General features: G+C 33.8%; 1 protein-coding gene across 4 annotated transcripts in view; it reads right to left on the bottom strand.

The window, feature by feature from the left end:
* Positions 1–27,169, bottom strand: part of LOC129248552 (uncharacterized) — a 59,811-nt gene that overhangs the window by 24,019 nt on the left and 8,623 nt on the right. The window lies entirely within an intron of this gene.

Here is a 27,169-nt window from a genome sequence, read left to right as displayed (position 1 = left end):
CTAATCACCTACCCTGTCAGAAAGCAAATAGATTAACGAAACCAACGCAAGACTGAGTCTTGTCGAGGCCCTATGCTCCCGAGAGGAGTGAACACGGAAAAAAATGTATGCGTTTTAGAAAAAAACGTTTAGTGTAATAAAATAATAATTTAAAGCTCATATTTTATAATAAGTGTTCGATACATTTTTCTTATTAAAAAATATTTCTGTTACTTGCTTAGAACCCTAGAACTGATGTATCAAATCTTTTAAAACAAATAAACTTCAAACAAATTTTAGTGCGCAATTTGAACTTTTAGTAAAACCTATTTTGCTTGAAATTTTATTTACAGCGGAAGTTTTATCGAGATATTCGAATTGAAAGTTGATAGTTCGCAGTGTTTAGTTATAATAATTTGTAGCGTACTTTCATCATAACATTAGAGGTGCAGAGAAGTTTTTTCTTCAACAGTTTTTAGTACGCAATTTTTAGTACAAAATATTTCTATACCATTACAGAGCATTATTTTAATGCAGCACTTTAAATACTAAATCAATATAATAAAGTAATTAGTAGAAAGGCGACGAGTTAAAATTTAAAAAATTTGAAGCTATGTAAAAGCACCCCATTTACATGAAATATTTTTCTCATACGCTTATCCGTGTTGCACGCATCACTGCCAGCGCTATCGAAATGCGTTACACTGCTTCGAAATATGTCCAAATCAGTGGTTTTCTGCTACATACATACATGCCAGCAATATTTCCACTATAACGCATTTGCCTGCGGCTCCCAACCACTCACTAACACTAAATGCTGCTCCTTAATAGTGTTCAAATTCTTGTATAGCTGTTGTTTTTTATTTTAATTTGCCAACGCGTCGAATTTACACGTAAAATTGATGGGAGCCATTTACGTGCCAATTGCCAGGCTGCAGCTTGAAAGTAAGCTTCACAAATTTCCTGTGCGTTTTGCCTGCAGCCAATACGATTACATGGCGCGCAAATGGATATTAAGTCGCCTAAGCTACTCTCCGACTGTTGCGAACGTTGCTGCTGTTGGGTAGTGTGTCCTAAGTCGCCTGTGCGCTTGTAATTGCTCGCATTTTAATTTGCGACCGAAAATTGATAAAGTTTATGGCGAAAAGTACGCAGCTCGTTAGCGGCCTAAATGTGGCTGTTGTGCGTCCAGCCGCTTGGTTGTTTGGGTGTCGGAGATTGCAAAATATTTCTGCCGCGCATACATGCGTTCCTGCCAGCGGCTAAGTGTGTGTTGTTGCTAATTGAAATCGTAGCAACAACTTTTGCAACGCAGTTGCGTCACGTACTGAGTTTTTGTAGCAAAATTAAAAATCAAAACTCTCAGCAAAATTAGCACACAAAAAATGTGTACATCTACATACATATCTCTGTTTTGTTTATTTCTTACTTTTGCTCCCTTTTCGTTGCATTACTTAAATGAAAGTAACGCATGATTTGACATATTTAAAAAAAGAAAGAAGTTCATTGGAAAAAAATGTGCAGTAAAAATATGCAGAAAACTAGTTCTCACAGCTAAATTCTGCGCCAGAAAGTGAAATTTCAAACAGGTTCGTTGCTTAAGTCTTTCATTGGACCTGTTTCGTTTCGTACTGATGCTGGAATAGAGGCGGGATGCTTGCCCGGCCCTGCTCGTGTGACACTCTGCCGCTGAAAGCTTTCTCAATTTTTTCATGTCTCTCTTTCATTCATTTTTTTTCTTGTTTTCTTTCTTTGCTATCAATTTGAAATGCTAAAATGTGCTAATCCATGTTTCACGTGCAAAAAAACTAAAATCAATAAATAACACAAATATAACTAAACAATAACATGCGTAGTGCCCCCTTGATGGAGAATTAGTTGTATTCGTGTTACATATTTGGTTTGAAGTGGTCTGCTGAAATTGCCACAAACGCAGCAGGCGGTTCAGTTGAAAGAGAAAAATACTTATATTTGTATGTATACGGCTAGTTGTGGCATTACCTGTTTATTTTGGCTAATTTTGTATATAGCATTTCGATTATCTAAGTTTTGAAAATAGAGTTAGAAAAAGGCGCAAAAAAGTATATAATTTCTCTTGGAGTCATTTTAAGTAAGGATTTTTTAGTACATAATTTCTGGCTTTATATATTTCTTTTGATAGAAAATTACTTGCAGAAATTTCTTAGTGAAATGCTGATTAAAAATTGTTAGTACCAAATTATAAGTACTAATGATTCAGTAGCAACAAAATGTTTAGCACACTTATGTTAATAATGAAAAATTAGAAATATAAAATTAATGCTTGAATTTATATTGAAATTTTGTGTCTCAAATTATCGGAGTAAATTTTAGTACAATTTATAATACAATTTTTTTAAAACACATCTATATGCACTCGGCTTGAGTGGAACTATTTATTGAAAAAAATTTAGTACAGTATTAAAATAAATTTTATAATTTATTTTTTTTTTTAACTTTAATTTAAATTTTATTAAAAAAATTTGGTACAGTATTAAGGCATATTTTTTTGTGCCAACCTTTTCAAAGGTAAATTTGTATTCAGTGAATGCCAGTTGTGGTAAGAAACCTGGGTTTTACATTCGTCAACATTTTTTCATCGAAATTTAAATAAGAAAAATTAGCACAACAATTTTAACAGATGATTGCAATTAAAAAAATTTCCTCAGGGCATAAATATGTATTCAGAATTCTAGAAACAGAATTCAGTAATATAGAAATTTGTATACTAACATTGTGTTTTAAAAAATTAGCGCGAGAATTTTCTCTACAAGACTTTTAACGCTAAAGGTTTAGCAGTGGTTGCTTGCATGTTTTTGATAAAAAGTATTTTAGTATAAGTTATTAATATTAAATTTATTGTGCTGTAGAGAACTGTGAATATAAAACACCCATTAGTTGAAATTTAGTGTAAAACTTCAAGCGCTTACTACAACTTCTTGGTAAGTATCTTTAGTACATACTTTTTAGTACACTATTGTGTCGAGATGCTAAAATAATAATTGTTTGAAAACAGCTTTAAATATGGGAATGAGCAAATAAAATATTTTCAGAACAAAATAAGGAGTGCACATTTTCAATACCAAGCTTTGAATAAACTCTTACCATTTGAAGTTGAAAGTTATTAGATCTAACATTCTAATAAAACAAAATGTTCACAATTAGAATAGTATAGTAAAAGCTTTTAAATACTGGATTTATAATTTAAAATTTACTATTCAGGACCTCTGTTACAAGCAAAAAAATCCTACGGCTTCAAAAATAATTTAATTTATTCGTAGGTAGGTAGGTAAGATGACAAGAGTACCCCAGGTACACTTCAAGTAGCACTTACGTGCCGTTTTGATACCATAATGTGGACTACTACCTGTGAAAAGATTTAGGGAACCCCATCTACAGCCATCCAGTGCTGTTGATGTAGTGGAGGAGAAAAAGGCTAGGGATCTAGGCTGGAGGATTTCTTCAAGTCATCCCCAAAGGGCACGCTAAGGAATCTCAAGCGCCTAGCCGCCAGAGCCGGAGATTTGCAGAGAAAGTGTTCCACAGTCTGTTTCTCTGCAGGATCCCCACAGCGTCTGCAATAGGAGTTGTACGGAATTCCAAGCTTCTCCGCATGAGTACCGATCCCCCATTGAGTTTTGAAATTGAATGGAGGGGGGCTCCCATCACCTTTAGCGTTCTGTTTCTATCGTATTGAGGCCATAGTGTTTTCGAAATAGCACACGATGAGACAGATCTCCATCTGTCTTGTGCTTTTTTGAGAAAGAAATTGTGTAGTTTCCATTTAACGATGGCCAAGGGGACACCGATGTCTGAAAAGGGGACAGCTGGAACCGGATCTGCAGACCCCTTCCTGGCAAGCTCAACTTCATTTTCCTCTATATTCCTGTGCCCCGGAACCCCGATAAGGGAAATGTTTCCTGCACGTTCGAGACGTTAGAGTTCTTCCTTACAGGAGTTCACCAGAAGAGAGCTGCAATACGGCAACGACAGGGCTTTGATCGCAGCTTGACTATCGGAAAAAATATTAAATAATATCTCCCTTCCAACAGCGATCCTGAAGCATTTTGCATGAGTAAACCCCCGCTCCCACTCCAGACTCCATTTTGAAAGGGGAGAGAAGGAAGGGGAGATCTGCTTCAAGATGCTACTATGTCCTACAGGAAGTTGTCTCCAAGGGCCAGTTTCCTTCAATCTAATAGCACTCTGAGCAGCAAGGGAGTTAACCTGAAAATCCACAGGAAGTAAGTGCAGAAAAAGTTGAGCGCAGCAGTGGGACATATTCTACAAGCACCAGTGATGCCCACACATGTAGTTCTCTGCACTCTCTCTAGTTTAGTTGTATTGTAGCCTTTCTGAAGAGCTACTCACCAAACTAGGCAACCGTATGTCAAAATTGGCAGAACCACTAAGTTGTACATCCAAAGTACGACACGTGGCTTGAGAACCCATTTTTTACCGAACATAGATTTACAGGCGTAGAAGGCTATATTGGCCTTCTTAACTCGATTTTCTATATGCAGCTTGAAGTTAAGTATTACACCAACATACGTGACTTCCGATGAAAGAGTAAGACACTGGTTGTTAAGTCTTGGAAGCTTAAAAGGTGGAGGCTTGTATTTTCAGGAGAATAGCATCAACTCCGTTTTGTCAGAATTGACTCTGAGACCGCAACTGGTAGCCCATCTACTGAGTGTAGCCAGAGCACGTTCCAAAATTTCAGCCATTACTGATGAGAAGGGACCTGATTTATTGATAATCAGTATACTTTTTCATTGGTAAAATTTTAGTGAAATCCTTTCTTATACAAATTATTTGTGTTAAATTTAAAAACAGGTGTAGTACTAAACCAGTACTAAAAAGTACTGTTCAGTTTTGTTTCAGCTCTAATATTTTCTTATTAAACTTTTAGTGCACACATTTTAGCACAAAATTTATAACTCTATTGTAGTACAAATTTTTGTAGTTTGCCTTAATTACCACACACAAATTTTGCTTGTAAATTTAAAAACAGGTGTACTACTAAACCAGTACTAAAACACAAAAATTTTCAGTACAAATATTTTCTTATTAAATTTTTAGTACACAAATTTTAGTACGAAATTTACAACACTATTTGGTACTATAAGTTTTAGATATCGCATAAACTATACTAAATTGGCAATATTAAAGTAGTGCTAAAAAGGTCAAAATTTTTAGTTAAAATTTGTCTTATAAATTTTTAGTACAAAAATTTTAGTATTAATTTCGCATAAATTATAGTAAAATGGCAATACTAAAGCAGTACAAAAAGTACCAAATTTAACGTTCTACTTTGTCTTATTAAATTTTTAGTACAAAACTTTTAGTATAAATTTCGCATAAGCTATACTAAAATGACAATACTAAAGCGGTGCTAGACAATACCAACTTTTTAGTTCAAATTGTTATTAAACAATTTTTAGTACAAAAATGTTAGTACTAAATTTACAACTCTAATTTAAGCACTTAATAACCTCATTTTAATTCACTACCTGCGCTAATTTTCTAATTAATTTGGAAAATTGTTAGAGTGCATCCTGATAGAGACTTGAATTTCAATACTAAATACTTGCGAAAATATGTTCATATGTTTTAATTTTCAGTAATTTAATTAAAAATCAGTCAAAAACATCGCTTGAATTACATTAAAATGCTACCTTCAGAAAATTAATATTTCCAAATTTCGCTTACTTTGTTTTGTATTTCCAATTTTGTAGATACCAATTGGCTGGCAAAAATCTATTGCTAGTAGATAATTTGTACTAATTAAATGATTAAGCAAGTTCCGCTTGGTTTTTTCCACTTCTGCATTTACTCGTAGAGACTATGAAACCCCAATTTGCTTAAGCTACAAAGTGTTTTTCGCACACTTATAAATTGGGAGCTCAGTCGCCCATCAACCAGCAAACAAACTAAACAATTTGAAATCCAGGTAAATAAAGATAAGTTGCTGCCGCCTTTTCCACTATTATTTCTTTATCCGCATAGATGAAATAGGAAAAAAGTGTTAGTTGGCGCTTGTATAGTGAGTAAATTTATATTTGATACCAAAATGGGAAAGGACGATATATCAAAACTACTGCCGCTACATAACTACACCACCTAAGGCTAATACAACCCGAATTACGCATTTTCATGCCGCCATGCAAATAAATAATGCAAATTTTGCACAATTATATATAAACCGCGAAGTTTTCCACTCGACTGTAACGGGCGACTGTTGCATATTCGTATTTATCGGATTTTGGGCCTATGAAAATCTGCAATACTGCTGATCCTATTATTATTCTTTTTTTGAAAATTTCCAAAATTTTCCGTCACATTTAATCGCCTTACTGCAATCAGTGCGTAATATTTAAGCCAAATCATATTCGCTGTGGTCGTGGCTTATCGTCGAAATCTCGTTGGTTGATCTGGCTAATGCGAATATTTGCATTCGGTTTGTTGCACTTTAGATGCCTCAAACGTGCTCGAAAAGTGTGTTAAGCGCGTGTAGTATGCCATAAATTTTATGCTTGTGATTGTAAGTCTTTTATGACGATCTGAAGGCTTTGCTTAGCATATGATTATATATATATATATATACACAAATAAATTTACATACTTAGATACCAGAGCGTGTACGTACTGAAAAAAATGAAAGTAAATGCTTTTTGGCAACAAACAACAAACTCTGAACAACCGTTTAATTATAAAGCAGCTCGCTTGTTGTTGACTATAGATGGCAATAAATGTGTATATATGCTCTGATATAATATAATGTTACAATGTTTTTCGTTTTTTTTATTATTATTATTACTATTTACTATATATGGAGTCCAATTGCACAGTTCAATTTGTGTTTGGGTTACTATGTCAATGGCCATAAAGTGCTTTATAAATATGCACGTACTAGACATTTTGTTTTTGTTGCTTGAGTTTGTGTTTTTTTTATTCTATGCACAATTTTTTTTTTGCGCAACATTTGTGCTGCTTTTAGGTTTGTTCAAATCTTGAATGATATTTAGTGACATTTCCAATTTCGTTGATTTATTTGCCGATTTAGATTTGTTTACTTGTGTGTCTAAAATTATAGGAAAATAGTGGCATTTAATCGTGTCTTAGAATAATTTTCTATTAAATAAAATTTCTGCATTTTTTTTTTTAAACTTGCAAAATATTAAAAACCATATTTATTGATTTAATTTTTTAAATAACATGTATTACGTTTTCTCATAAATATTATAAATTTGAAATATATCATTTAAACACTTTATTTAGGTTAGGCTAAGTTGAAGTGGTGTAAAAACCAGTGTATAATTTTCAGAAATTTTAGAAGGTCCTTGATTTCCACAATACTGACGCCTTCCAATTCATTAAAAAATTGCGTACCTAAAATGGTAAGTCGAGCAGAATAATGGGACAGGAGGCACGAGATCATTTCTTCTTCAATAGAAGTCATTTGTATGCACGCTCATCAATTAGGGACCTCATTTAGTTTTAACTAATTGTTCTTTGAGAACAAAGGCGCTCGACAACTAATTCTGCGAGGCTTAATGCACTGCATCCAAATCAATGCAAACAAAAGACTTAAGACACGAACTTCTTGCTTTTAACGCATGTTCTCCCAAGTGCATCAATTGAAATCAGAAAGTCAATGTGAAAACTAGAACTCCGCTATTATTGTCAGTGAGATATTTTTGCGCTCAATAAGACCCTTGATGTTGTTGTTATTGTTTTTGTTGTAACAACATTAACATTCCATACAAATCCTACTGGAGCAACAGTGCTGCGGATATTGATCCGAGACGTTTCAGATTCACAAAAACTTGAAATTTGAATTGGATACTAAACACGAATTCAGCACAATATACTTTGATATTCTGATGAAAGGTTGGACTGTGTTGGTGCGAGACTACCATTCGGAAGTGCGCAGGTTCGAATAGCAGTGCATAAAACAGCAAAATTATAGAAAATGTTTTTTTCTATAGCCGTCGCCCCTCAGCAGGTAATGGCAAAATTCCGAGGTTATTTCTGCCATAAAAAAAACTCCTTATAAAAAACCATTTGGCGTTCGGAGTCAGCTTAAAAGTGTAGGTCCTCCAGTTTGTGCAACAATAACAAGACGCACTCCACAAATAGGAGGAGGAGCTCGGCCAAACACATAACAGAAGTATACACGCCAATTATTTATTCATTTTTTATTTTTATTTTTTTTTCTGATGTAAGCTCTATTGCTTTTTGTAAATAGTCCGCAATGATTTTTTAAAGTTAAATGGCAATTCTTCAATAAATCGCCTATCTACTTCAATGCCGTCATAATTCAAATTGTAACAATTGTTTAGATAAATACGCATATATGACCAAATGACTTTTTTATGATGTGTAAAAAATGTATGGTGATTTTTCATTAGATGGAAATATATTTAGTTTTTCTTTGGAAGACTTAAAAGCGTAAATTGAAAACTTTGAAGCTGTTTTTCTCGTGAATTTGGTTCTTTGAATTTTGAGACTTTTAAAGTAAGTGAGCGATGAGTAATTTTTTACATAATCATTTGACAAAATGTCTAAAAATAAAGGTATAGGCACCTAGTCAGCATTTTGCAACGAGAAAAAATTAAAAATAAAATTTAATTTTGAATCAGTATTAGCTAATGCTGTTACAGGTTGATGGATGTATACAGGAGGTTTTCAGTGCCCAAAAAATATCCTTATTTCAAACTTCGTTAAATGCTTTAATTTTTTATCTAATACGATTAAAATCATAGGAAAAAAAACATATTACCAACATACCACAAATTGAAGGACACATTCATCCAAACCCCTAAAAAGGAAATGCACCATAAATATATATTTATATATTACCACGAATACGTCTATGTCTCCTTCAAGCGATGAATGGTTTAATGAGAAGCTCTTGCATAGCAGAGCGCAAACGTTATTTGAAAACTCTTTTTTTATCAACCAATTTTTTTGTCCCCTTTCGATACCTTTTAAATTGTTGTCACACAAAAACTCAATCTGATTAGTATATGAACTAACTACTAAAATCTGTAGATTAACTTTCTTAAGAATACTCAAATCACTTCAATTTCCTTGTAACTAATCAAATCATTTCCATCTACCAACTATAGTTATAAATGTATATATAATACAAAACGTTCATTCCCACAAGGTAACAATACTAATTAAAAGTTATACCTCATAATCATAGCATTTTGAACTCAAAATGCAAAAATTACTGAAAGAAAACATAATTAATTATTGCCACAACTTCAAAAAGAAAGAAATGAAATACTTTCATGATTCACATAAAATTGCTTAAAAACACAATAACAACTACAAATGCGTCCAAAAAGGTCAGATGATGTAAGCCAATTTTTTGTGCAGCTGATGTTAATTGCTATTTAATGAACTATATTAGGAGGACAAAAAAAAAGGCGGGGAAATATGGAACCGAAAAGAGGTCACATTGCTTAAGGCTTCCCGTAACAAAATATTTTTAGTTAGTGAAAGTGTTTAATCTTTCGATAAGTGTTCGGTTTCTAAGTAATGTTGAGAAAAGCTAAATTAAAATTTTGACATTTAAAATAGAGCGATTAGTCACCAAAACGAAGGAGCAGAAAAGGTTAAAAGAAATTTTTTTAAATAAAATTTTATAAAAGTTAAAAATTAAAAGTTTATACATCTGGTATTCCATCCTAAGAATGATCATGTAAATAGAAGGCATACGGAAAAAGAATGTGGGAAAACTCAAAGAAAAAACTAAATTCAATAGTGCAGGCACGATGGTTCCTTCTTTGATACTGCCATGATTCGCGTGAGAATAACCCACCAATCGGTAGGTGCAATTATAACATGGAGAAGATTTTCTTGGCACAGGCAACTGATATCGTTATGCATTACATCAAAACTTAATAAAAATATAAAATACTGTGGGCAAAAAGTAAGGAGAATTTATTTGTTTATTTGTCAAACTTCGCGGGATTAAAATTTCGCTCTAGTTATTTTTTTCATGAGTTGGCAGCACTGTTAATAACATCTGGGCCAACTTTCAAGTGAATGTCATTATCAGTAATATATTTTCGCTTGTATTTACCAAACGACCAAGAGTGCATTTTTCGATTCAGAGAAGTGGTATCAAATTTTGTTTGCGGAATGAAATTTCGGCTGCGGAAACGTTTAGCCTGTTGCAGAAGGCATTTGGTGATTCGACCATGTCGCAGAAAAATGTTTATAAGTGGTACAAAGACTTCAAAGAGGGTCGAGAACGTGTTGATGACTTGGAGCGCTCCGGACGACCATCGACGTCAACAGATGACCACCACGTCAATAAAGTGAAGAAGTTAGTGCTCAAAAATCGTCGGTTGACTGTTAAAGGCCTTACTGATATGATCGAAATATCAGAAGGATCTGTGAAAACCATTTTGAAAGACCACTCTCAATTTCTTGGAAAAAAGTCGTCGCGTTGATGTATGTGAAACAATGCTTTCAGACTATCAGGACAAGCTCAAATGCATCATTACGGGAGATGAGACTTGGATTTATGCTTACGACCCTGAAACAACCGACCAATTGTCATATGATTTTGCTACTGTGGCAACGTCATAGTGTTACATGATATTACTCCTGTGGCAAGGCCATAGTAACAGATGATTCTGCGTAAGCATACTACAGCACCGCTTATCGAGTACCGGCCACTTCGTACGCAACGTTCCCGCCGAGTAGACGTGTTAGAATCGTAAACGGACTTTATAGAAAATATTTTTACTTGCTTATTATATTTAATAGACCTGTACTAAAGATTAATAGAAAACCACCTGAATTCTGTGAATTAAACTAATAAAAAGATATCCTGACACCGTTCGTCAAACTAAAGTGTTTAAAATTGTAACACAATCAAGCAAATATCGTGCTAAAGGCGAGGCCAGACCGAAAAGAGCACGTCAAAGTCGTTCAAATATAAAGGTCATGATGAGTTCTTTTCGATTTTCGTGGTGTGCGTTATGCGTCGTTTACGTGAAGCAATTCGTCTAAAAAGACCAGAACTATGGGCCAACAACTCTTGATTTTTGCATCACGATAATGCACCGTCTCACACTGCACTTGTTCTTCGTGACCATTTCGCCAACAATTCCACGCATATCGTTCCGCAACCACCGTGAATCGAAGAAGGTGCTGATGGCTATACCGGAAATGGACTATTTGGCATGTTTCGGTGATTGGAAAAATTGTTGGCATAAGTGTATTTCATCAAGAGGGGATTATTTTGAAGGGGATGAAATTGATTTACAAGAATAAATAAAGATTTTTCATTTTACAACCAAATTCCCCTAACCTTTTGCCCACAGTACGCTGATAGGTGACGGTCTCATTCACCATTTCGTCCATAACTCTAGAAGTATTTTAAGTAGATGGTGATTTCGATTTGGTTCACTATTATGGTTGTCTTCTTGTGCTGGCGATGAGACTCAAGTGGACGTTTAAAGTTTAGCCTTAGGAGAACAAGGCAATCCACTGCAATTGTAAATGTTTCCACTTTTTTCTACTTCACTTCTATTCTGACATTTTCGACTTGCCAAAGCTAAGCTTTCAAAACCTCTTCAAAATATTTTAATCCAAAGGCTGATCTAACTAATAATTGTGAATAATTATGCTATTTTGAAGTTTGGGCCTAAGGTAAGACCTAACTCTAGCTCAATGTACTTTACTGTACAGCCAAACTATTAATAACCAGGAACGGGTAGTCATCGCAAGAAGCAATGTTCAATGAATTGGACGAGTAAAGTTGGCTTTGAGTACCACAGAGGTTTTGAATGATGCAGCAAAAATTTATCAAACTTTGCCATGCTGAAAAACTGCTTTAACTTAAGTTCTCTGTGCCCTTCAAAGCATTAATTACTGGTCAAGAAGCCGCTTTCAGAAATGATTGACTTTATTTTGAAGAATTCAAAATTAATTAAACCCAATTCATTCAACGGCGGCGACCGTAGTCGAATAGGTTGGTGCGTGCCTATCGAGAACGCAGGTTCGAAACTCCGTTCATAAAATAGCAAAGTTATAGAAAAAGCTGTTTCTAATCGCGCTCGCCCCCGGCAGACAATGGTGGGTATTTCTGCCATGAAAAAGTTCCTCTCAGCGAACCTTTAGCCGTTCGCAATCGGCTTAAAACTGTATAAGTAGGTCTCTCCATTTGTCGAACAACATCAAGACGCACACCACAAATAGGTGGAGGAACTCGGCGAAACACATAACAAAAGTGTACACGCCATTTTATCACTTTATGTGTTATTATTTTTATTTTAATTCGTGTCACGAAGTTTTCAACTTTGCCTTTGGAGTTCATCCTATGAATACGAAGAGATACTTAAAATCCTCCATAGTATTAAGTGCACACTTTTGGCTACCAGTCAGAATTCCGAGAAGAAAATTAATGGATCTTGAAGTCAAGGCGCGTACGTGAAAAATTTGATCTGGAATACCTAGAAGGTCACCTAACGACAATTTTTGTATTAAATAAAAATTTTGTTTTAGCAGCTTTGATTTAAAAATTTTTTGTCGCGAATTTCGTCCCAATTGAACCTACAAATACCATTATTTGAAATGTCTCGCTTCTAATGTCATCACGTATGGTAGTTTGTAACACTAACTGGAGGGTGGAGCTCATCCCTATGAAGTCGTTCGTTTTGCAACCAAATAAAAATTTATATAATATAAAAATACTTTCAGTAGAGAAATAGCAGAAACCTTTTAAGCCTTGAAAATTCCGTTAAATTTTATGTTGAAATATTTTTTTTCCTTTTTTTGTTTTTTGCACAGCTTCTTGATAGCAACGAACAGTCATGCCACAAGTAATCGTGATAGGCCAACACAATTGACGTTTGAAGCTAACCTTCTGGCGTGTCAGAATGTTAAAATGCTACTCAGTGTGGATATGTACGAGTACTCATCTTCAGTTATGTATTCGTGGGAAATTTACTTTGTGGCTGCTAATATTTAATAATGTAGACACATTCATTTGCATATGTATTTGTTTTTATTTTGATACTAAGGTTGAGCGCAATTGTATGAATAGATGTTTAGAGACACATGTACCTCGGAAAAGAATCATAAAACTTCAAAACCCAGTGACGATTTTATGGAAATGACTCGATGTTTATTAAATTAAAAACAAAAAATTTATACGACTTGTAATGAGATATGTATATACTGTTTACCACTGCAGAATGAACAATAACAAAAGCAAAGCTTGCTGGAAAAATATAGAAAAAAGTAGTTTTCTCATCAAAATATGCTCACAGCCTAAATAATGCAGTGTATTTTATATTTCTGCAATAACGGTGAAATATATTTTTTTCTATTTAGCTTGGCGTCTTAAGTCATCTCAAAAAATTTTTGTAAAGAAAAGTTGAAAAAATTTAAATATTTTAAAACGGGAAAACGGATCTCACTTGAAAAAAGGGAAGACGCTATTCGTCATTATAAAGAGGGCAAAAACCAACGAAAAATTCCAGAAATTGTTGCTATTAGTTCCTCAACTGTCCAGCACATTATAGAAAGGTTTTGCCACGAAAACAAGATAGAAGATAAGGGCAGATTCGCGCCAACTAAAATATTTAATTATGCAGCTAATAGGTGGATTGTTCACAAAGTTAAAGAAAAAGCCAATTTGAGCGCTTCAAAATTAACGAACGAGGTCGAAAAATACTTAGGCAAGATCTGTAACTCTGAAACTGTTCATAGAGCTCTGCGGGAAAAATTTTCATGGAAGGGCTGTCGGAAGGAAATAAGCCGTTGATTAATGCTCGTAATAGAAAACAAAGAATAGAGTTTTGCAGACTACCTTTGAACAAAGACATTTCGTTTTGTGGAAGTCCATTGTTTTTGCGGATGAAAGCTAATTTAACTTCTGATGGGAAGTCTTGCGTTTGGAGAAAACCAAACACCGCGCTTCAACCATGTAATTTGCGCTCCACAGTTAAAAACGGCGAGGGCAATGTGATGGTATGGGGTTGCATGTCCTATTCAGACATCGTACAAAGTGTGAATAAAATGGCCATTAGGGATTTGTTGAGGTTCAAAGATCCCAAGCATACGTCTGGTATGGTAAAAACTTGGCTTATCTGGAACTGCCCACATGTAGTACAGACACCTGCACAGAGTCCAGATCTCAAAGTTATTGAAAATTTGTGCTCAGTGCTGGAAAACAATATAAAAACCACAATATTTATAATACTTCTGATCTGAAACGGGCACTACAAGAAGAATGAGATAAAATTAGTTCCGATTATATAGCAAAACTTGTAGAATCTATGAATTACAGGTAAAAAGCTGTTCTGAATCAAAACGGAAACCCCACTAAGTATTAGCTGTAATCATGAAATCGAAATAAGTGTTTATGTTTTTTGAATACTTTTAATATAGTGCATCATTTAAGCTGAGACCTCAAAACTGTAACTGAATTATTTTAATTTGCGGAGAAGAATATGTTCTTATGAAGAAACATTTTTTGTTATTTTTTGTTATTAAATAAAACATGTTATTTAACAATTTTTTTATTGATAATAATTGATAAGATTTTTTTCTGTAATGGAAATACCATAAAATATATTTATATTTTAATAATGATATATTTGATATTTTAATAATATTTTTTTGGCTGCATCAAATAAGCTGTGAGTCACAGTACATATAATATATAGGGATGCTTTCCATTTCAATTCAACCGGGCTATTCGGGTCATGTTCTTCGATTTCGATGTAACTTAAATATGTTGCTCTCTGGTCAAAATAATGAGACACGTATTTTTTTGTTCGCCCGAAAAAAATTTTTTTCAAGAGTTATCGGCAATTTTGTTTTTCGGCTCAAACTCGATTTTTTTTAATTATATAAGAAAATTTTTTTTTGAAATGCCCATAACTTAGTCAAAAATGAACCGATTTTAATAATTCTGGGTTCAAAATGATCGTAATTACTTACACAAGCGACTTCATGTAGAAACAATTGCAGAAAAGTAGTTGAACATTTTTTATTTAGCAAAAAAGAAAAAAAATTGAAATTTTTTCGAAATTCAATAATTCAAAAAGTGTATTTTTTTTTTTTTATAACTTTTTCCAAATCAAAAGGACATCTCAAACTTTAATTGAGCTGAATGCACAGTAGCTAAAATGAGTTGTTTTTGAGTAATGAATTTTTGAGTAAAATTTTTTTTTAAATGCTCATAACTTAGTCAAAAATGAACCGATTTTAATAATTTTGGGTTCAAAATGATCGTAATTACTTACACAAGCGACTTCATGTAGAAACAATTGCAGAAAAGTAGTTGAACATTTTTTATTTAGCAAAAAAGAAAAAAAATTGAAATTTTTTCGAAATTCAATAATTCAAAAAGTGTATTTTTTTTTTTTTATAACTTTTTCCAAATCAAAAGGACATCTCAAACTTTAATTGAGCTGAATGCACAGTAGCTAAAATGAGTTGTTTTTGAGTAATGAATTTTTGAGTAAAATTTTTTTTTGAAATGCCCATAACTTAGTCAAAAATGAACCGATTTTAATAATTCTGGGTTCAAAATGATCGTAATTACTTACACAAGCGACTTCATGTAGAAACAATTGCAGAAAAGTAGTTGAACATTTTTTATTTAGCAAAAAAGAAAAAAAATTGAAATTTTTTCGAAATTCAATAATTCAAAAAGTGTATTTTTTTTTTTTATAACTTTTTCCAAATCAAAAGGACATCTCAAACTTTAATTGAGCTGAATGCACAGTAGCTAAAATGAGTTGTTTTTGAGTAATGAATTTTTGAGTAAAATTTTTTTTTGAAATGCCCATAACTTAGTCAAAAATGAACCGATTTTAATAATTCTGGGTTCAAAATGATCGTAATTACTTACACAAGCGACTTCATGTAGAAACAATTGCAGAAAAGTAGTTGAACATTTTTTATTTAGCAAAAAAGAAAAAAAATTGAAATTTTTTCGAAATTCAATAATTCAAAAAGTGTATTTTTTTTTTTTTATAACTTTTTCCAAATCAAAAGGACATCTCAAACTTTAATTGAGCTGAATGCACAGTAGCTAAAATGAGTTGTTTTTGAGTAATGAATTTTTGAGTAAAATTTTTTTTTGAAATGCCCATAACTTAGTCAAAAATGAACCGATTTTAATAATTCTGGGTTCAAAATGATCGTAATTACTTACACAAGCGACTTCATGTAGAAACAATTGCAGAAAAGTAGTTGAACATTTTTTATTTAGCAAAAAAGAAAAAAAATTGAAATTTTTTCGAAATTCAATAATTCAAAAAGTGTATTTTTTTTTTTTTATAACTTTTTCCAAATCAAAAGGACATCTCAAACTTTAATTGAGCTGAATGCACAGTAGCTAAAATGAGTTGTTTTTGAGTAATGAATTTTTGAGTAAAATTTTTTTTTGAAATGCCCATAACTTAGTCAAAAATGAACCGATTTTAATAATTCTGGGTTCAAAATGATCGTAATTACTTACACAAGCGACTTCATGTAGAAACAATTGCAGAAAAGTAGTTGAACATTTTTTATTTAGCAAAAAAGAAAAAAAATTGAAATTTTTTCGAAATTCAATAATTCAAAAAGTGTATTTTTTTTTTTTTATAACTTTTTCCAAATCAAAAGGACATCTCAAACTTTAATTGAGCTGAATGCACAGTAGCTAAAATGAGTTGTTTTTGAGTAATGAATTTTTGAGTAAAATTTTTTTTTAAATGCTCATAACTTAGTCAAAAATGAACCGATTTTAATAATTTTGGGTTCAAAATGATTGTCATTACTTACACGAGCGATTTCATGTAGAAAGAGTTGCAAAAAAGTAGTTGAAAATGTTTTATTTTGCGAAAAACAAAAAGTGCGAAACAGGTTTTTTACTCAAAAATTCATTACTCAAAAACAATTCATTTTAGCTACTGGGCATTCAGCTCAATTAAAGTTTGAGATGTCCTTTTGATTTGGAAAAAGTTATAAAAAAAAAAAATAAACTTTTTGAATTATTGAATTTCGAAAAAATTTCAATTTTTTTTCTTTTTTGCTAAATAAAAAATGTTCAACTACTTTTCTGCAATTGTTTCTACATGAAGTCGCTTGTGTAAGTAATTACGATCATTTTGAACCCAGAATTATTAAAATCGGTTCATTTTTGACTAAGTTATGGGCATTTCAAAAAAAAATTTTCTTATATAATTAAAAAAAAATCGAGTTTGAGCCGAAAAACAAAATTGCCGATAACTCTTGAAAAAAATTTTTTTCGGGCGAACAAAAAAATACGTGTCTCATTATTTTGACCAGAGAGCAACATATTTAAGTTACATCGAAATCGAAGAACATGACCCGAATAGCCCGGTTGAATTGAAATGGAAAGCATCTAGAGTAATCTGAAATTCGACACATATGTTACTAGCCAATTCAGACAAAAAGTTCGATTGAGGGGGTGAAACTGAAAAACAAACTGTATATATATATACAATAATTGGCGCGTACACCCTGTTTGGGTGTTTGGCCGAGCTCCTCCTCCTATTTGTGGTATGCGTCTTAATGTTGTTTCACAAATGGAAGGACCCACAGTTTCAAGCCGACTCCGAACGGCAGATATTTTTTTTTTATGAGGAGCTTTTTGATGGCCGAAATACACTCGGCGATTTTGCCATTGCCTGCCGAGGGGCGACCGCTATTAGAAACAACTTTTTCTTAATTTTTGATCTTACACCGAGATTTGAACCGACGTTCTCTCTCTGAATTCTGAATGGTAGTCACGCACCAACCCATTCGGCCACGGCGGCCGTCAAAAAAAAAAATTAATCAGATTTTTAATGGACCACCCTAATGTTCATATTTGTATATACAAAATTCGCACGCACATCCTTTACTGGGCCGTTGGTCGCACTCATCCTCGAATTTGTGGTGCTCGTATTGATTTTGTTCCACAAATAACAATACCGAAATGTAATCAGGCACTAATCATGCGGCTACAGCAGCCACGAGACAATATTTCTTATAAAAATAAAAATACAAATTGGAACGGGGATTTGTAATATCCTTTTTTTCTTGTTGGTTCCCTAATATATGTGTGTCTTCTAAGCTAATGACAAATATCAAGTTGGTACCCTATGATCTAAAAGTACCGGGAAGGTGATGTTGACTGTTTTCTTCGATTGCCGCGGCGTAGTGCACCATGAGTAGCTTCCATCCGACCAGACATTCAATAAAGAATATTATTTATCCATTTTGAAGCTTTTCAGAGATGCTGTACGTCGCAAACGACCGGAAATGTGGGCAAACAATTCTTGAATTTTGCATGATGATAACGCGCCATCACACCGAGCTCAAATTTTGCTGGATTATTTGACCAACCACCAAGTAAATACCATCACGCAAGCATCGTATTCACCACTTCGTACAAGGAGATTTCAGTCGATAAAGGAGATCAACGAGAATGCGACGAAGGAGCTGAAGGTCATCCCTTTGTCGGCCTACCAGGGATGCACGGAGGACTTGGTTAAACGTTGGCACATGTGTGTTGCTTCAGACAGGTCATATTTTGAAGGAGATAAACTAAATTTGTCTGAAAGTTAACTCTATTTTGTTTTATTTAAACGTTCCCGGTACTTTCTAATCATAGGGTGTATTATTTATAAAAGTGCATATGTGTATGTGTGTAGGTATATTAATTTTAATTAATTTCCTTTAACTTCCTAACAACTCGTATTCAATCTGGTTTGGAGTAAAAATAAAAAAAATCAAGCAAGAAAAATTTCCCGTCACGCTGCAGCGCGCTGAATTAATTACTTGGATAATAATAGAACTCTGGTTTGATTGAAAAATATAAATTACTTCTAAATAAAAAAATAAAAGATAAATAAAAATCTAAGTAGAATATTACAGATGTTAGCTTAAAATGACATACTTAAAAGGTTTAAAAATATCAGCATCACATTTCTTGTTAAATTTGCATATCATTCACTTGTATACTTGCAGCCTAATTAGAAAGCAGCTGTGCCATTTTTCAACTAATTAAATGCAAATATCGTGTAGTGCCAATGACACCTTGATGCCAGAGCACTGGAGTGGTGCGGAATGTGATGGAGTGTTTGTGAGAACACTTAATCGCTGTAGCTATTAAATGTATCTAAGATGCAAATTTTAAATATCCCATTGAAATTTTACAACGCCTTGGAACAACCAATGAGTCGCACCCCGAAAAACCAGACCGGCAAACAAGCAGCGCGGCGCGGCGCGCTCGGCACGATTACTAGTTGCGTTGAACTTGAACAACGATTTCAACACCTGGCCATAAGGGGCGGTGCAATAGGCCTGTTTGCATGATGATTGTTTCTATGGCATTGCAAAATGTTTTCTGTAATCTTTCTTTTGTTTTAGCGGCTTTTTCGTTGCTAATTTATGCAATGACTGAAACAAAAGAAATTAAAACTTCTAAGGCGCTGACTGTGGTTGCTAAGGCACAGATTGAGTTAGAAGGCAGCTTTAAGTGCGAGACGTGCAGTAGTGGCAGTGGGACTTAGGCAGAAGCTGAGTACGTACATAGATAAGCCTGCTTGGCGCGCTGCGTCTATTTTGTTTTGAATTCTTTGCTGTGGCTGCACCCTTTTTAATTGTCAGGCTGGCTATGTTTCATGTTCTATAGGCTTGCTCACACAATGCCATAGGCGTTTGAGTGTTCTCATTTTTGCACAATTTTAAAATCATGCAAACAAATCTGTGGACTTAAATTAGAATGCGAACATGACAAAGATCAATCGGATAGTGTCGCAAGCGCGAAGGCATGTTGATTGCTTACCAAATAACGATCGGAGAAAAAATAAAAAACAAAAGCACAGGGTTCTATAAAAAAACAGTGGCAAATAAATTTGAAAAAATATGCAAAGTTTTTACAGCAATAAATAGCTACAGAGTGGGCCATATAGCGTTTGCTTTTTGAACCACCTATTTTTTTGAGAATGGTAACACAAATGACATGTCAAATGTGTTCATAATTTACTTAAAGGTTTGACATTTACGAAATGGGACGCTATACGCTTGAACAAAATTGGGAAATATTGAAAACCTATTTCCAAAATGGTGAGTCTTCTTCTTCTTTTCTGATTTTCACATCGGTGGCTACGTTAATAAACAAAATTGTCGGATTTGGGGCTTAGAAAATCCACAAGTTACTGTAGAGAAGCAAATGCATCCACAACGAGTCACTGTTTGGTGCGGTTTTTGGTCTGGCGGCATCATCGGGCCATTTTTTTCGATGCGAGCGAGGAGCCGCGGTTACAGTAAATGGCGAGCGTACCGTGACATGCTCAACGAGTTGTTTCCAAAAAGTGAAGAGGATGACATGGACGACATTTGGTTTCAACATGAGGGTGCAACTTGTCACACTGCCAAAGTTACACTCGAACTTTTGGCTACCGTTTTTGAAAACCGAATAATCAGCCGAAATTCCGATATCAATTGGCCGCCTCGGAGCTGTGATTTAAGCCCGTTGGACTATTTTTTGTGAGGAGCCGTTAAGGACAAATGCTATGCGAACCACCCAGAGACGATTGATGCTTTAAAATACGAAATCGAAGTTGCCATTCATGAAATTGGAGCCCAAACAATCGAAAATGTGCTTAAAAATTGGGTTGATCGAATGGCCTACTGTAAAGCCAGTCGTGGCAGTCATTTGAACGATATTATTTTTCATTCATAAATGACAATGTTCAATCTTCAAAATGAAAAAAAGTTTGAAAAAATATTGATTAGTTTTTTTTATAGTAAAACAGAATCGAAATTTTTGAAAAAAAAATTCTTCGATCAGAAATTTGTTTTATTAAAAGATAATCTTGTGCCTGATCGAAGCTTCCTTTTTTTTAAAATTAACCATATGGCGGTCTCAGGAAATATTTTTCAGATTTTCGAGAAAAAAACCGACAGTTAATTGTTCAAAACAAACTCGAAATTTTTGAAAAAAAAATTCTTCGATCAGGCAAAAGTTATTTATGTTTTTCAAAAGCAGTATAAATTTTATTGAAATCTACCAAACTGTTTTCAAGTTACAGTGATCAACAGTTCAAAAAACATAGTTTTAAGAGAAACGCTTTTAAAATTTTGCTACTTGGCTCGAACGCTCCAGAGCTCCCTAGCCCCCTTTGTTAATTGTTGAATAACTCGAAAAGTGTTTGTCGGATTCATTTCAAATTTTCACACAATAATTCTAAGATATTAAACTTTAAGAAATTGTAAAAAAATCCAATTTTTCTTTTAATTCTGACTACCTCTAACCCCTTAACGCATCCAGTTTCCACTCATTCCCTGTGGGCAGCTTAATCACAAATTTGATGTGAATTAAATAAAACAAATTTTTCTCATAACTTAGAATATTTTTATTTGCATGCGCAAGTTTTTGCAAATTGTGTCGTTGTAATCACACCACTTATGCGCTAAAGCGCTTAAGGCTTATGCTATCTTATGGAATCCTATCTTTTCAAATGCTTATGACGATGCAGGCAATTTCGTCAAAGTGGAAACTAACGCTGGGACGATCGAATGGTTGTGTACCGCGCAGAACGAATACCAAAATCTAAGATCATTTTGTATCATCTTCAAAATAAATATATTTCTAATAGATTTGTCTATTTTCATTGCTTATGCGATTTTACACATTTTTTTTGGTTTTTTTTTTTTTGCAAGTGTAAATCTATTTCCAATATAAATTTTGCTCAGATAATTTTTCTAATTTCCAAGCTTCTTATATGCCAACCTAAAATTTTGTCAATTGAAAATGCCACTCTCTCGTTTAGAATACTATTTCTTCGTATTTTTCACTCAACTTCATTTTTTAACATGGTATCCAGCGTAGCTCCAAAACTGTCGCTAATAATTAACATACATTTTTATATTCACAATATTTTCAATGCGTCGACATCAACATATGACGAAATACACACCCGCATTAATCTCAGCATCCATCAGTGACTATTTATATATGAACGTATACAAAATATTTGCTCTCATGTTTATATGTACTTTTATGTACGAGCACAGAGCCAAATGCATGGAAATACCAGCATGCAACAACAGCATTTATAGCCTTCAACGCATGTTACGCATTCATGTAAGCTACATTCAATGCAACATTTGAACGCACCTAGAAATCTTAGGCACGCAAACCATAGTCGCACCAGTGCCAACAAAAACACTTCGACCAACACTTGCAATAAATGAAGTGATACCTTTTTTTTGTGCATGGAATTCCTTATAGCTTCACGTTCAAAACATGGTATTTTCAACTTTTAGACCATTGCACACAAGCACTGGAAAATTGCTATAAGGAGGAAAATAGAATTTCAAATAGAAAACTCAAAGCAAAAAATTATAAAAATCAATGCAAAATAAGCAGCGAAAATCTATTTTGCTTCTTGGTAGCATATGCAGATCTATTTTGAAAATAAATAATGCATGATCGTGCCGTAATCACATTGTTGTTCGTGGCTATTATTAGTGTTTTCATATGGGTAAAGTTTGTAGGTAATGTAATAGTAAGTTTTATTTGCAAAACGATGAAGTTTGTAGCTGCATTTTGAGTATGAATACGAGTATTTATTTACGAAAGGTGTGAAGAATTCATGGAAATCACAGATACCACCAAGCACCATTCACCCACCAAGTAATGCCAGCAAAAAAAAAATAAGGGGAAAAATACGAAAAATAGAGTTTGTGTTTTAAGTCTGCTGATGTTGCAATGAGAATCGCGTAGTCAAACAATGGGCAATAGGTTTTTTATTATCTATTAATCTTCATTTCAAACAAATCAGAAATCATTTTAGAATTGATTTTGTAGTAGCAAGTTTAATATATAATTTACTATACACCTACTTACGTTTATTGTGAAATTCAGCAGCAGTAGGGCAGAAAAGATAATGGCGTGTGTTTTGTTATTGCTTGAATTCTCCTTGCGCTAACAAAGTTCGACAATTTAGGAGCACATAAAATTAAAAAAATGGCCGTGACTGCTGCTACTACCTTGTTGCTTTGCATTGGTGCATTCTTTCTTTGCCAAAGTTTTCAAGTATAAACCACTATCGTTAAGTATTTTTGCTAATAGCGGTGGTCGCCCTTCGGCAGGCAATGGCAAACTTTCGACTTCTTCTGTCTTGAAAAAGCTCCTGTTGGAAAACCATTTGCCGTTCGGAGTTGGCTTAAAAGTGTATAAGTAAGTACCTCCATTTGTGGAACAAGATCAAGACGCATACCACAAATAGGAGGAGGAGTTTGTCCAAATATCTAACAGAAGTGTACGCGCCATGACAACGCTCCTCCTCATCAGCACATAAAAACTATTTATAAAAATATACATACGAATTTTCATTGCACGCATTTCATTCTCCAGTTCCGGTACCTTTTGATTGTCATTTGTCTCGGCTTATGCAGAGTGTTTTTCCAAAAAATACGGCACTTGTTCCCAAAAGATGTTTTCGGCTTGGCATCCATAGATTACCAGAAATATAACAAACATGTAAAAAGTACTTTGGATACTGTACCCATTGACATGTATTTAAATTACAGCTATATTTTTGTAAAAATTCTCTCATTTTCTATTTATAGACACCCAATTAATTACAAATAATATTTGCTCCGTCCGCCATTAACGCAAGTTCGCTGCTTAAGTCTTTGGAATGACTTCAGCTGAATGTATGAAAAAAACTTTTTAACCTGACCAAACTACTATTGCTGCAGAGTTGAAGTATATATCAAAACAAGAAGCTTAGCGAGTAGATTGACCCAAAATTGTCAAATAAGTCAACTCGTTCCTGAAATATTTGCATGGGAAGATACTAAAATATCTACAGTGATCGTAGCAGTGCGCGTGCAAAGATAAAAGCATTGCTTAATCGGAATATGGAGCGATAAAGAAATACGAAAACTTTCAATATATGTGTATACACACATACACGTATATAAATAGCTCTTATTTGCGCTATTCTGCCCTTTTTTTCTAACTACACAAATATATTTCTTATAATATGTTTTATTCTTTCTCCGTTTTCTGTGATTTGTGGGCACGAAAGCGAATGGGTGCTCGCAAAAATTGTTAATTATTAGTTGTTCAAAAAATAGATAATAATTTAATTAAATGTAAAGTAATAATTACATATTTTTTTATTTGGCTTCTTCTGCATTTTCCTCATTTAACGCCTACTCCACTTTTTTGTTAATATATATGGAAGAAAACACCCGACACCGTCAGCAGAAAAATTTTTAAAAAATCAATGCAAATTTGAAACCACCTGAAACTTGCACTTTACTATTAAATGTAAGTAAAGTAAAATTTAAAATTAAAGTGAAGTAAAATTCAATGAACTTCACAACTGCATACCTGAAATTATTCTATAAAGTTCAAAAGTTGCCTAATTTTCACGAATTTTATACCAAGCTCAAAACTTTGCTTTATATGGTTTTTTTGTAGTATGAACTATATTTTTATTAAAAAAAAAATAGTACTTTTGACGCTTAATGCATATTTACATAAAAAGCGTGGCAAAACTTCCCTTTTGGAACGCACGTATCTGTGTTTCAAGCCGAGATACATCTCTGTTGAAGAAGCGAAGAACACAGATGGAGAGGCAGATATGTATGTCTGAGCACTGTAAATTCAGGTTAAACTATGTCGCGGGTAACGAGATCTCTGACTCTTTAGCTATAATAAATAATATAAAGAGGTAGGCATCTCAGGTAGTGCACTCTGCCCAGTGGCGGGCATGTGGAGAGGAGGATGAGACAGCGGACCACATTTTGTGCATCTGCCTGACCTTCGCTCGAATCAGACTTGAGGTCTTTGGCGCTGATGTGTTAAGTAGCGACCACGTGTTGGCTTCTTGGCAATACAAGATCTACTCAGACTTATTCGGGGTTGGGTAGATTTAAAGAAAATTAAAAAGGGAACCCAAGGGCAGTATAATGGACTTAATTGTGTTTGAGTACTGTACTTGTAGGCTGTCCCGACAAAAAAAAAGAAATATTTAATAGCCTACTCTATCGGTATCGGTATCGGTAGTAGGATGGTCGGTACCGATTATTAAAAAACCTGCAATACCTTTCTTTAAACGTAAATTTAGGTACAAATAGAAAAAACTCTGTGCGTTTTAAAAGTGATATCAATTATTTTCTATTAATTATTTCACCTTTACAGTAAACATCCTTTTCTATTTTTCAGTTCTGTCATTAAAGCGTTTTTTTTAGTTTTTTAACTATTTTTTTTAATTCAAGAACTCTCAGTTTTATAGGAAAATTCGTGTGAAAACCTGTGCTTTATTTCGCTTCTATTAACTCAGCCTTTAACTGCAGTTAAATGCTACTTTTAACCTTTTTATTGCTCCTAAACTACTTAATTGGATACTTCGCTAAGGCCAAATATCAATAACTCAGTGAGCGAACACTTCCACATTTCCCGCGCGTTTTTTTTTTAATTGGTATTTCCTTATCATATTCAGAGTGTTTGTTTGTTGGACTTTTATTCATTTTTATTTGTTATCTTTTTTGTTCTCGTTTTTCATTTTCTTATATTTTGAGTTGCTCTATGCGTTTAGAAACCACAGCAGATGTGTGCGTGTGTGTTGGGCTGTATGTGGGCTTGTTTGTGGCTTTCGCTCGTACGCGCAAGATTCATATCTCGCCTTTTTGCGAATGCAAAACATTTATTATGTAATTTCAGTTTGCAGCGCTGACATTGACATGCATTTTGCATACTATGCTTTTGCACTGCTTGCTTATTTGGCTATGCCGCTATAAACATATCTACTTTATTTTTGCGTTTTTGTGCGCTTGACAGTCATAGAAGTCATTGTGTCGCGCATTGTCAATTAAAATTGGATGTGGCATTAAAACGATTTGGAGATCGTAGAGAGGAAAAAGCTGTGCATTGTTAAATTTTGAATTTAAATTTGGGGCTACTCATCATTGTGGATTGACCCGCAAACTACAATGACACGCCGCTGTGTGCAGCCTCTGTTACGGATAAGTGGAGATATTCTTCTTGAAATTTATTGCCTATGCCATGGTCAAAGTGATTACTATGCTGTTGAATGCGATGACTACTTTGATTGTTGTTGCTCTTCCGCTTGTTCAAATATGCATATTACATTCCCCTGACTCAAATGGCAATGAGTTGTGCAAATTTTTTGCTTTTTTTTGTTGCACAGCAACTTTTCATGTGCAAATTTTCGTGGCATTTTATGACGTACGTTTGCCTTTCTGGGTTTTTAGTTTACATTTTGGAACTATTTTTTATATTTTTTATTACTTAATTTTGGTTGAAAACTAAATTTTTATGAATTTTTCATTTTTTTATTTTGTTATTTCCTTTTTAACAAATTTTATTGTTAAAAATTAAATTAAATTTTTATTAAAAATAAGCGTCTGTGCGGTGCATTTTTGCTTTTAATTAGCATTCCTATTAGCATAAGCTCAAACTGTTTTCTTTTTTAATTGCCTTTTATTTGGTTTTATCGTTCAATGGCTTGTGCAAACATGCGCATGTGTGTGTTCAGCCATCTAACGGATAGCCAAACACGTAGCCAGCGAAAGCGTGTGTTAGTGTGCAGCGCGCAAGATGAAAGTAAAATTTATTACTTGACAAACAATGATGTTTAAAGAAGCTACAAACAAAAGCAAAGGCCGTTCAATGCCGCCAAAGTGAGTCAGAAAGGCAAGGAGGAAAAAAAAGGCAAAAAAAAAAAAACACAAGTACAAGAAAAATATCTTCTGTGCTCAAAGTGCTACATTGTTTTATTGTAAATAAACTCTGCAGTAAGTGCTAAAAGCATTTCAACCTCGGCTATTTAGTCAAAAGACGGCGATTCAGTTGTTGCGAATTTCGACTTGCAAAAAAAACTATACAAAAACATATTCAACCTTAGCATTTCCTTGCCGACGCATAGAAATGACATAATTCTTTGAATTTCTAATACCTTTTGTTACCATCTACATTACTCCGCTATTATTTTCTTCTACTGCCCCTCGAAGCTGTGCCGTTGTAGCAGGTTATCAAATCCGGTATTATTTATGGAAAATACATACAAATACTGATATGTATGTATGTGTACGACTACATTAAAGCAAATTTGATACTTCTGATAATTGCATACCTTGTCATTTGTCA

Source organism: Anastrepha obliqua, chromosome 5 (genome assembly GCF_027943255.1).
Source record: "Anastrepha obliqua isolate idAnaObli1 chromosome 5, idAnaObli1_1.0, whole genome shotgun sequence".
In the NCBI taxonomy this organism is placed as follows: Eukaryota; Metazoa; Arthropoda; class Insecta; order Diptera; family Tephritidae; genus Anastrepha; species Anastrepha obliqua.
Note: the sequence above shows the minus strand (reverse complement) of the source record. Positions and strands in the feature narration are given on the sequence as shown.